The sequence below is a fragment of the Capsicum annuum genome, chromosome 1 (assembly GCF_002878395.1).
Source record: "Capsicum annuum cultivar UCD-10X-F1 chromosome 1, UCD10Xv1.1, whole genome shotgun sequence".
NCBI lineage: Eukaryota > Viridiplantae > Streptophyta > Magnoliopsida > Solanales > Solanaceae > Capsicum > Capsicum annuum.
In genome coordinates, this window is record NC_061111.1 from 189,315,904 (window position 1) to 189,325,427 (window position 9,524).

Consider the following 9,524-nt stretch of genomic DNA (forward strand, 5'->3'; position numbering starts at 1 on the left):
TGGGTATGAACCCAAATTTAAAATTCATGTACAGACATTCAAAATCATCTATATTTGTAGTTAAAAATTAGTTTTGGGCACATGGATGAAAGAAGATCCTTGTTCATAAATCCCACATACCTTGATTGAAGATTAGATGAAGAAACTTGATCTGTTAATTCCTATTTGAGTTCTTGGAGATGAGTTCTTGATTATCTTGCCTTGGAAATTCTTAATTTGGAGCTTTCTTGGAGAATCTATGAAGGATTTTTTATTTCTTGGAGCAGGAGCTTTGGAGCTTTAAGATTTGCTTTGAGAGAGAATAGATGAAATTGGGCATAAAGTGCTCAGAATAGGCTTAAATCTTATGTTTGGATGGATTGGGGGCTTGAGAATTGACCAAAATACCCTTTTTAAACTTCTAAATGAAACTGGAAAATGTAATACTTTTCCAAACTGGATGGCCATCACGACGCACCACTATCGCGGTGGCTTACTAGAATTTGGACAATTAGGAACTGGGTAGGCAAAGCGACGCGCCATTATCGTGGTTCCCTATAGTTTTGCCATTTTGTCCATTGGCACGATGGGCTAATATTGCGTTGGGCTATTGGAATGGGACAATTGAGAATTTGGTTTTTTTGCGATGCGAGGCTACCGCGGAAGGCCACTGGAATTGACGATTTTCATTTTGCCCATCTCCGTGACGTGCCAAGTGCCCAGGTGTCACACTTTCAACTTAAAAACATCATAAATCCTTCACCGAGTGTTGAAATTGGGAGAACTTAGTATCAATGGAAAGCTTATTTAATTTTCCACACAATGAAAAGTCGAAATCTTGAAAATTCCCTATGTATAAAATGGTATTTATTTTTTAAGCTAGTCCTTAACATTCTAGGAGCGAATTTAAGCTAGGAAAAGTATGAGGTATTACATGAAGTCACAAAAGTCAACAATGTTAAGCATCACAAATGGAATTACCAGACCCTCCAAGGCCTTTCCATAATAATCCAAACAACTTTTCTTCTCTCTTTCCTTATTAATTTATGTTTTGTTTACTTCATTATAATCTCTAACGCTTCCTCTGATTTTGTAGGAAAATGATCGATCATAGCAATTAACATATGGAGATATTGTCTAAGCCATTATCTCTAAATTATCATTAGTCAAATAACTTTATCTTTAAACTCTATCTTCTATTATACTCTCGACTTAGTTATAACCAATTGTTGTGTTATTAATGAGCTTTGTTTGAGTTATGCAGGTGACGTTATGAAAGACCACCTCTAAGAACTAATACAAATCAATCCTCTCAAAGTTTGAGGATATCAATCCTCTCAAAGTTTGAGGATTTAATCCAAAAGCTCAGGACATGCATAAGTCCTTTTAAGGATTTCTGATTCAAAGGATGAAGTTCAGCAAATCAACTTTTATATCATCTTATTTGTTAGGGTTTTCTACCCTCCATGAAAATTACTGGATTGTCAGCCCATTCAAGGTGACATGTCTTATTATATTTGGGTCATTCACCCTTACAAAAAGATATACCAAATCATAACTTCATTCGAGGTGACACATCTTATTATATTTGGGTCATCCATCCTTTCAAAAGGCTACATATTACTCCCTCAGTCCCATTTTATGTGTAATCATTTCCTTTTTAGTTCATTCCAAAAAGAATATCATATTTCCTTATTTGGTAATTATTTAATGGCAACATCACCATTTTATCTTTACTGGGTCCTACTTAATAAGAAAAAAATAACTAGAAAGTAAACTTTAAGAGGGACAATTTTGTAAACTTTATAAAGTCATCACTCATTTCTTAAACTTCATGTCTGGTCAAAAGGAGACACATAAAATAAGACGGGGGGAGTATTATATTCGGGTTTTCAATTCTTTAAGAGGATGCATTAGGCCATCACTTTATTTGAGACATCCTATTATTATGTTATGGATCGTCACCTCCTTCAGAGTGATATTATTACGTTATGAATCATCACCTTTTTTAGAGTGTCATATTATTATATTATAGATCATCACGTCCTTCAGTGTAATATTTTATTATGTTATAGATAGTCACCCCCTTGAGAGTGATACATTATTACATGGACCGTCACCTTCTTCAGAGTGATTTGTCATCATGTTATGGACTGTCACCTCCTTCATAGTGACATGTTATTATGTTATAGACCGTCACCTCCTTTAAAGTGATATATTATTATGTTATGGATCATCACCTCCTTCAGAGTGTCATATTATTATGTTATAGATTGTCACCACCTTCAGCATGAAAGTTTATTATATTATAGACTATTACCCCCTTGAGAGTGACACATTATTATATGGACCGTCACCTCCTTCAGAATGACATGTTATTATGTTATGGACCGTCACCTGCTCTAGAGTGATGTGTTATTATGTTAAAGATTATCACCTCCTTCAGAGTGATGTGTTATTATGTTATGGATAGTCACCTCCTTCAGAGTGACATGTTATTATGTTATGGACCATCACCTTTTTCAGAGTGACATATTATTGTGATATGGACCATCACCTCCTTTGGAGTGATATATTATTATGTGATGGACCGTCACCTTCTTTGGAGTGACACCTTATTATGTTATGGACCATCACCTTTTTTAGAGTGACATCTTATTATGTTATGGATTGTCACCTCCTTCATTGTGGCATAATAAAACAAGGTTTTCACAATTGTTCTTTCATTGTATTTGCTACTAATAAGTTTAGTGTAGGTGATTAATAGACATGTTAGATAATCACTCCGTTCAAAGTGGAATTTTATATTTAAAAATAGCTCGTCCACCTTTCAATGAGATACATTGGATTGTCACTCTGTTCAAAATGGCGTGTTATATTTGAAATAGGTCATCTGCCTTTCAATGAGATATGTTGGACCATAACTCTATTCAAAGTGGTATGTTATATTAAAAATAGGTCATTGTCTTTCATTGAGACACGTTAGACTGTCACTCCATTCAAAGTGGTATGTTACATTTAAAATAGGTCGTTCGTTTTTCAATTAGACATGTTGGACCGTCATTCCGTTCAAAGTGGTATATTACATTTAAAATAGGTCTCCCACCTTTTAATGATACACGTTGGACCGTCACTTCATTCAAAGTGGCATGTTACATTTAAAATAGGTCATCCATCTTTCAATGAGACACGTTGGACTGTCACTCCATTCAAAGTGGCATGTTACATTCAAGATAAGTCATTCGCCTTTTACTGGTACATGTTGGGTTGTCACCCCGTTCAAAGCAGCATAATATTTTTTGAACATATTGTGCAAATTAGTTCATCAACTATCTCAGCATAGCATGTTCAAATAGGTTTGCACTAATTTATGTTGGTGTAATGCTACATTTACAGATAATCATTTGTTTGAGTTGTTGTCGAAAGCTTCCAAAAGGATGAAAGTCTCAAATCAAAACTACAGATATGGATAACTCTAAAAAGGACGCAGCACAATATGGAACTTTTTCTTAGCAGCGAACTGGGACATAGTCCTAAGAGGAATATTAGACCATTCGGACGCGAGATGAAGGACGACTTCCACCACCATCAAACCACACCCCTGTTAGAAGTCATGTGGGATATTTCGGGATATTTTGGTTTCAGTTTCACTTTTAGGATATTTCTAAAATCATACTGAAAGTAACTTTCTCTTTTCTTCAAATCCGGATGATAACGCACTCAGTTTTTAGAAATTAAGTCTAGATAAATTCTAGCCTATGGATGTGAAGTATCCCACATTCATAGTTAAGAGGTTACAAGGATCTTTTTATTAACTCAGTTGACTTGTCACTCATCCTAAGCCAAAGATCATCTAAAATAAAAGACTATCTTTTCTATCGATCGAGTCGAACTACAAGCAATCTGATTTCCTGAATCATTAGGATATGTAGGTTGGGCTCTATCTTAAAAACTCGACTAGATTCCAACAATCCCCCAATCCTATTATTCTCCAGCTTTCTAATTTCCCCAAAATTTAAAAATTGGGATAGCTTGTGAATTTTTTAAAAATCATGCTTTAAAATCAAGCTTTATAAACTACAGGTGGCCTGAATTCTCATGCAATCTGAGATATATAGAAAACCTGATACCGGATCCGTCCATAACTACACAAAACTCGTGCGAAAGTCAATCTACTTCGAAAGACGAATTTGTGGTCGGACAAAATTAGAAACTTCAAACTCCTTTATCCAAGGGTTACTAGCATTCACCCTAACCAAAGGGAGAGGCAATTGTTGACACCTAATTTTTTCCCTCCATGACTAAGTTTAATTTTGAGTTACTTTGATTTTAAATAAAATTAGAACATTTATTTTATTCATAAAAAAACAAACTTTTCAAAGTACTCTCTAGGTAATTTTATCATTTTGATTAGTGATTATATATTCTCGTACTTGTATACGAGATCGCATAATTTTGTTACTTAAATAAATTTTTAATTAAAAATTTAATTTTAATCAAGGATTGTCTCTAAATTAATTCAAATGGGTAAAATATTAATTTAAATATAATTTATTCTCAAAAATAATATAGTTGAAAAAATATTTGTTTGATTTTGTTGAACCAAGAAGCTCCGAATTAAATCGGTTGATAATTCGTATCGAATTTCATTTTAATTTTTACTCAATTTATTGAATTTGATCATAATTGAAATCAAGTTGACCACAATTTCAATGCAATTGACAATTGATTTTCAGTTTGATTTAAATTTAAATTAAATTGACTGAAATTATAATTTAAATACTATTAATAGATTAGTCTTAAATCCTAATTACTCCAGTCTTTCCCTTACAATTGTCATTGACCCAGCCCAATCAGTTAACCCATATCCCTCTGGCCCATCCAGCCCAACAAATTCCTTCCATCTCACCGCCCCAACTTCAACAAACTAGCCTATCACCCTTTCCCCATTAGCAATAACACACAATAGTGTGCAAACAACACCAGCGATAAACAACCCAGAAACAAAAGCAACTCCAGTATACAATATTCAACAACGACTCCTACCCAGCAATGCCAACAATTTCAACGGCTAATACCTGCGAACTCATCCCATCAACCCGTGAATCAAATCTAGTTCAAACCTTATCCTCTTTTAATTTGAAATTCAAATACATACAAAATAGTCCGATGTTAGTCATCCTATCCTTATACCTCAATGAATTTTTCAAAATCCCCTCCCACATCAAAACTTATTGAAGAAAATCGAAATTTTGGGTTCTATTCAAATCCTCCCCACTCCACTATTCAGGGGAGTCTTTTAGGGAACCAAAAAGAGGCTAAATATTCTCTACTCAGTTAGAATTTGGACTAAAGTCCCCAACCTGGATTTGTGAGAATTTTGATTCAGGTTTTATTTTTTTCTTATCATTCTCGAATCGAAAAATATGGTGAAATAGTCTTCGTGAATTCATCGTCCCATTTTGCTACCCCAGAAAAGGTAATCCTCTTCGTCCAAATTAGCTTTGATGTTATGGGTTGTGTGACTTATTGATGAATGAATTGGTTGGTCTTGTTTGCTCTCACAAAATTAAGTAATTTTGATGATTGTTATCAAAATTTGCTTAAGTTCCATTGTTGTGCTCCATGATTATTGTCTACTGGCTAATTTTTTTTAAGTCTTTTATTTTTTTCTCAAACTGAATCAGTGTCTTTTATTTCATTAACTATAAGTTAAGCAATGGATGAGGCATAATTTAGTTGAGTCTAATGTTGTTATGTGCCTAGAAAATAGATACATTCCTTTATTTGTTCATGTCCAGTAGCTAAGTTTTGGTCTTTACTTGGATATAAAATTTGCTCTCCTTCCATAATCTTTATAAAATAAGTTCATTCCAATGAGCTCTTTCTGTTATTTAATCTCGCATGAATTAGTTTAATGCTTTCCTCCTGACATGCTGAAATTTTACCCATTTCTCTCAAAACTTTCCTTCTACTTTGCAGTAGTTATTTTGTAGTAAGAAGACTTGATATACACGATAGTTAAATCTCAGTACATATGACTCATTGATTGTATTTTTCTTCTCCTATTTGCTGCATTCTCTGCCATTTTACGTCATGCTGAAGTTATTTTTTTCGGAGTCGTAAAAGCTCTTTCCTTTAGTACTTTGTCTGATTGTTTGCTTCCTTTAGTATTGTTTTTCCATTTTTTAAGTATGTACTATCTAAGTGACTCATAAAATCCACATAATGCCCAAATGGTCTTATATTTAGTTGTTTATATTTGGATATCGTTTTGAGCATATGTCAGATCCTGCTTTGAACTTCTCACTTTATCTCCATGTAAAAATTCATTTGCAAGGACCTTTAAAGTTTCATTATATTTTTGAAAACTCAGACCTAATTGGCTTCCTTATTAAGGATTTGTTTTTGATTTTGTGAAACCAACTTCTTATGCTAGATTATCTAAGTTTTGAATCTTTTTCTTGTTAAATTTTGGCAAAATTAGTTATTTGTTTAAAGCATGTTTAAATCGCTAAATTTGTATTTATTTATTTAGTTTATTTTTCTCACCCTGTGACTAGTTACTATGTTTTGATTTACTCCCCATATGGCCTAAGTCAACCAAATCAGTGGAGGTTTCAATCTCCTTTTTTATTCTCTTTCTTGTTTGGCTTGATTTTTTTCTTTACTCAAATCGTCCGAAATGAAATAATCTACTACGTCTTTTTTGCTTTTGAATGATTAATGATCGGTTGATTTAATATCTAGCTAGCCCACCAGGGCAGTTTTAATCCTTAATTTTTCTTTTACATGAACTCATCTTCATCGAGTCCAAAAGTGCTCATCCTTCACATATTCTAATAGGCCGCGAAAGCCCAATTTATTGAATTTAGGCCCCTTTCAAGTCCAATAAATGGACTAAAATTATGAAGATCAAGACTGTATACAAAGATACACGACAGAGATGTGTTATATATTGGTGTTAGAAGATGATTTACAAGTTCAAAAAAGTAAAAATAGAAGAAGGAAGCTTGTATACGAAGTTGCAAGTTATATACAGTGTGTGTATCGCCAAAAACGTGAAAAATAGAAGTTGATATACGACTGATATATAGCTGGGAAGAGGCTGAAAGAAGGTTCATTTTAATAGGCCCAAAGCTAGGGCAAATTTGAATTGGGCTAGAAAGGGGCCCAAATCTCATTTTTATCTCATTTATTTGTTTGTATGTAATTTGACTATATATTTGTAATTTAATTTAGTTAATCTAGATGAATATTGGAGAGAAAATTTATGTTAAAAATGGTTTTGTTTTATTCTTTGGTCATTTAATATTTCTTTTTCTTTATTTAGGCAAATTTCAGCTTTTAAAATAACTTGAGAATTGTTTATATCTTTTCATAATTGTTAATGGCTCGAAATTCATATTTAAGAAGTTGGTTAACTATTTAGCGCAAAGTCTTAATATGGATAAATATGTTAAAGTTAGAATTATTTTGAAACTTTGATGTTTAGTTTATTTTATTACTTAAAATAAATTAAATGGATTAGTATCACATAGATTGTATTGATTTGCAATACGATTTTTTAAATAAATTCAAGATTTTCTTTTAAGTAAGCTTTTCTCAAGTTTCTTAAGAAATTTTAAAAATTGGCCAAATAAGTTAAATCCGTCGGGAACCACACTTTGTGGATCTTCGAAAGTGCCTAACACTTTCTTTCAAATCACCGTGAACTCTTACCTAGACTCTGACTATTTTTAAAAGATTTTCTTTCAAAATTACTTTTTAAAAATGGTTTCTTAATTTTTCTAAAATTAAGTGGCGACTCCAAATTAGTTTTTCAATTAAATCAAATAGACTTCTCTTACTTTCGCCACGAAGTTATGAAACATTTTTGACTTTTCAAAAATAAATCGTAACAGGATATATTAATTTTAGTGGCATACCTCTATTGGTCATCCTATTACTAGAGAAAAGGCCAAACCATGAGGTACCAGCTTGGTCTGGATTTATTTTCTTCTTTGAATGTTCAGGTTATGCTTTTGGAACTTGAAGTAGCTCTGGATTGTTCTGATTTGAGTTATTGCCAATTTTCTATTGCTGAGGCATTTTTTCCCCTTTGACTCAATACGACAAGTTATATTCAAATTGAGCTTCTCTAAATTCCCCTCCTCATTTCCTGATATTGTCACCAGTGTGGATTTCATTGAAAAACTCAAAAATGCTTATTTCATCACCATGAAAGTCCCATTAATTAGGATATTAGGGTTTCTTGTTCGTATCTGCTCATCCTTCTCCCTACCTTGTGTCTCCAAAGAAATTATCACTAGTTTACCTTTAGCTATACTCACGATCTGCTCGTCCTTCTAAGGCCTGCCCCAACCTCTCTTCGCCAATGTAAAGAATGCTCAGTGCACGTTGGCAGTAAGCACTAAATGTGCACCGATTGCACTATTATCATGTATACTATAGCACCAAATATTTTTTGGATGTGTTTTATAAAAAGAAAAAAATGGGTTGACAAAATCGGAGTTTGATAATTCCTTTCGTAATAAAGACAAATCTATGTTACCTTACTTTAAATCTTATTTATCTTTTTTTGTATTTTTTTAAAAATCTTTGTTCTAATTTTAAAAGAATAAAATTTCACCTTAAAATTTTATAAAATACTAAATATAACCATATTTAATTTTTTTCAATCAATGTTTCAATCAATGCTATTTATTACTTTCTTAATCTCTTCCTTTTTTTCTATTCTTAGTCTCATCATTAATGTTATTTATATCATCTCCTTAATTCACTATATATATGTATATATATAAATTTCAAACTTAACACTTCAATTATTTATATATTTTTGAGTTTTTCCTAAGTTTAAAAAATATAAATTTTTATAATATAAAAATATATATTTAATTTGTTTCATCATCAATACTATTAATCGCTTTTCCTAAAGCTGTCTCAATTTCTTCTTCTTTTTCTTCCCTTAATCCCATGATTCATGTTATTTGTATCATTTGTTAAATCATTTTTTTCCTTTCTTTTATTGATTTTGTCCAGTGAATCTATATCTATATATAATATTTAGATTAATTTTGGACTTAACACTTAAATAATGTAACAAAAATATAATTAGGGGAAATGATAAAAAAGATGAATAGTTTTGAAAATTGCATTAATGCTCCACGTATTTAAACTAAGAAATATGAATTTATATGTTGGATGATTCAAGAAATGTATAATTAATATTCTTTATTACCTTATAGTAATTTCTTTTATCTCATTTATTATTCATTTTTAAATTTAAATTTGCACCTCCATAACTCTTAACTATTAAACTTTCTATTTTTAATAGTATCATTAACTTCACCACTCTTAAATTTTCATATGCATAATCCCCAAGTATTTAATTGTCAAATTTTAGATGCGTACCTTATAATATTCCTCCATTCTATATTATAAATTCATATTTTTTTATTTAATAAGACCCCTACTCAAAATTATTCCTTTTATTTCATATTTTTTATTATTATTATTATTATTATTATTATTATTATTATTAT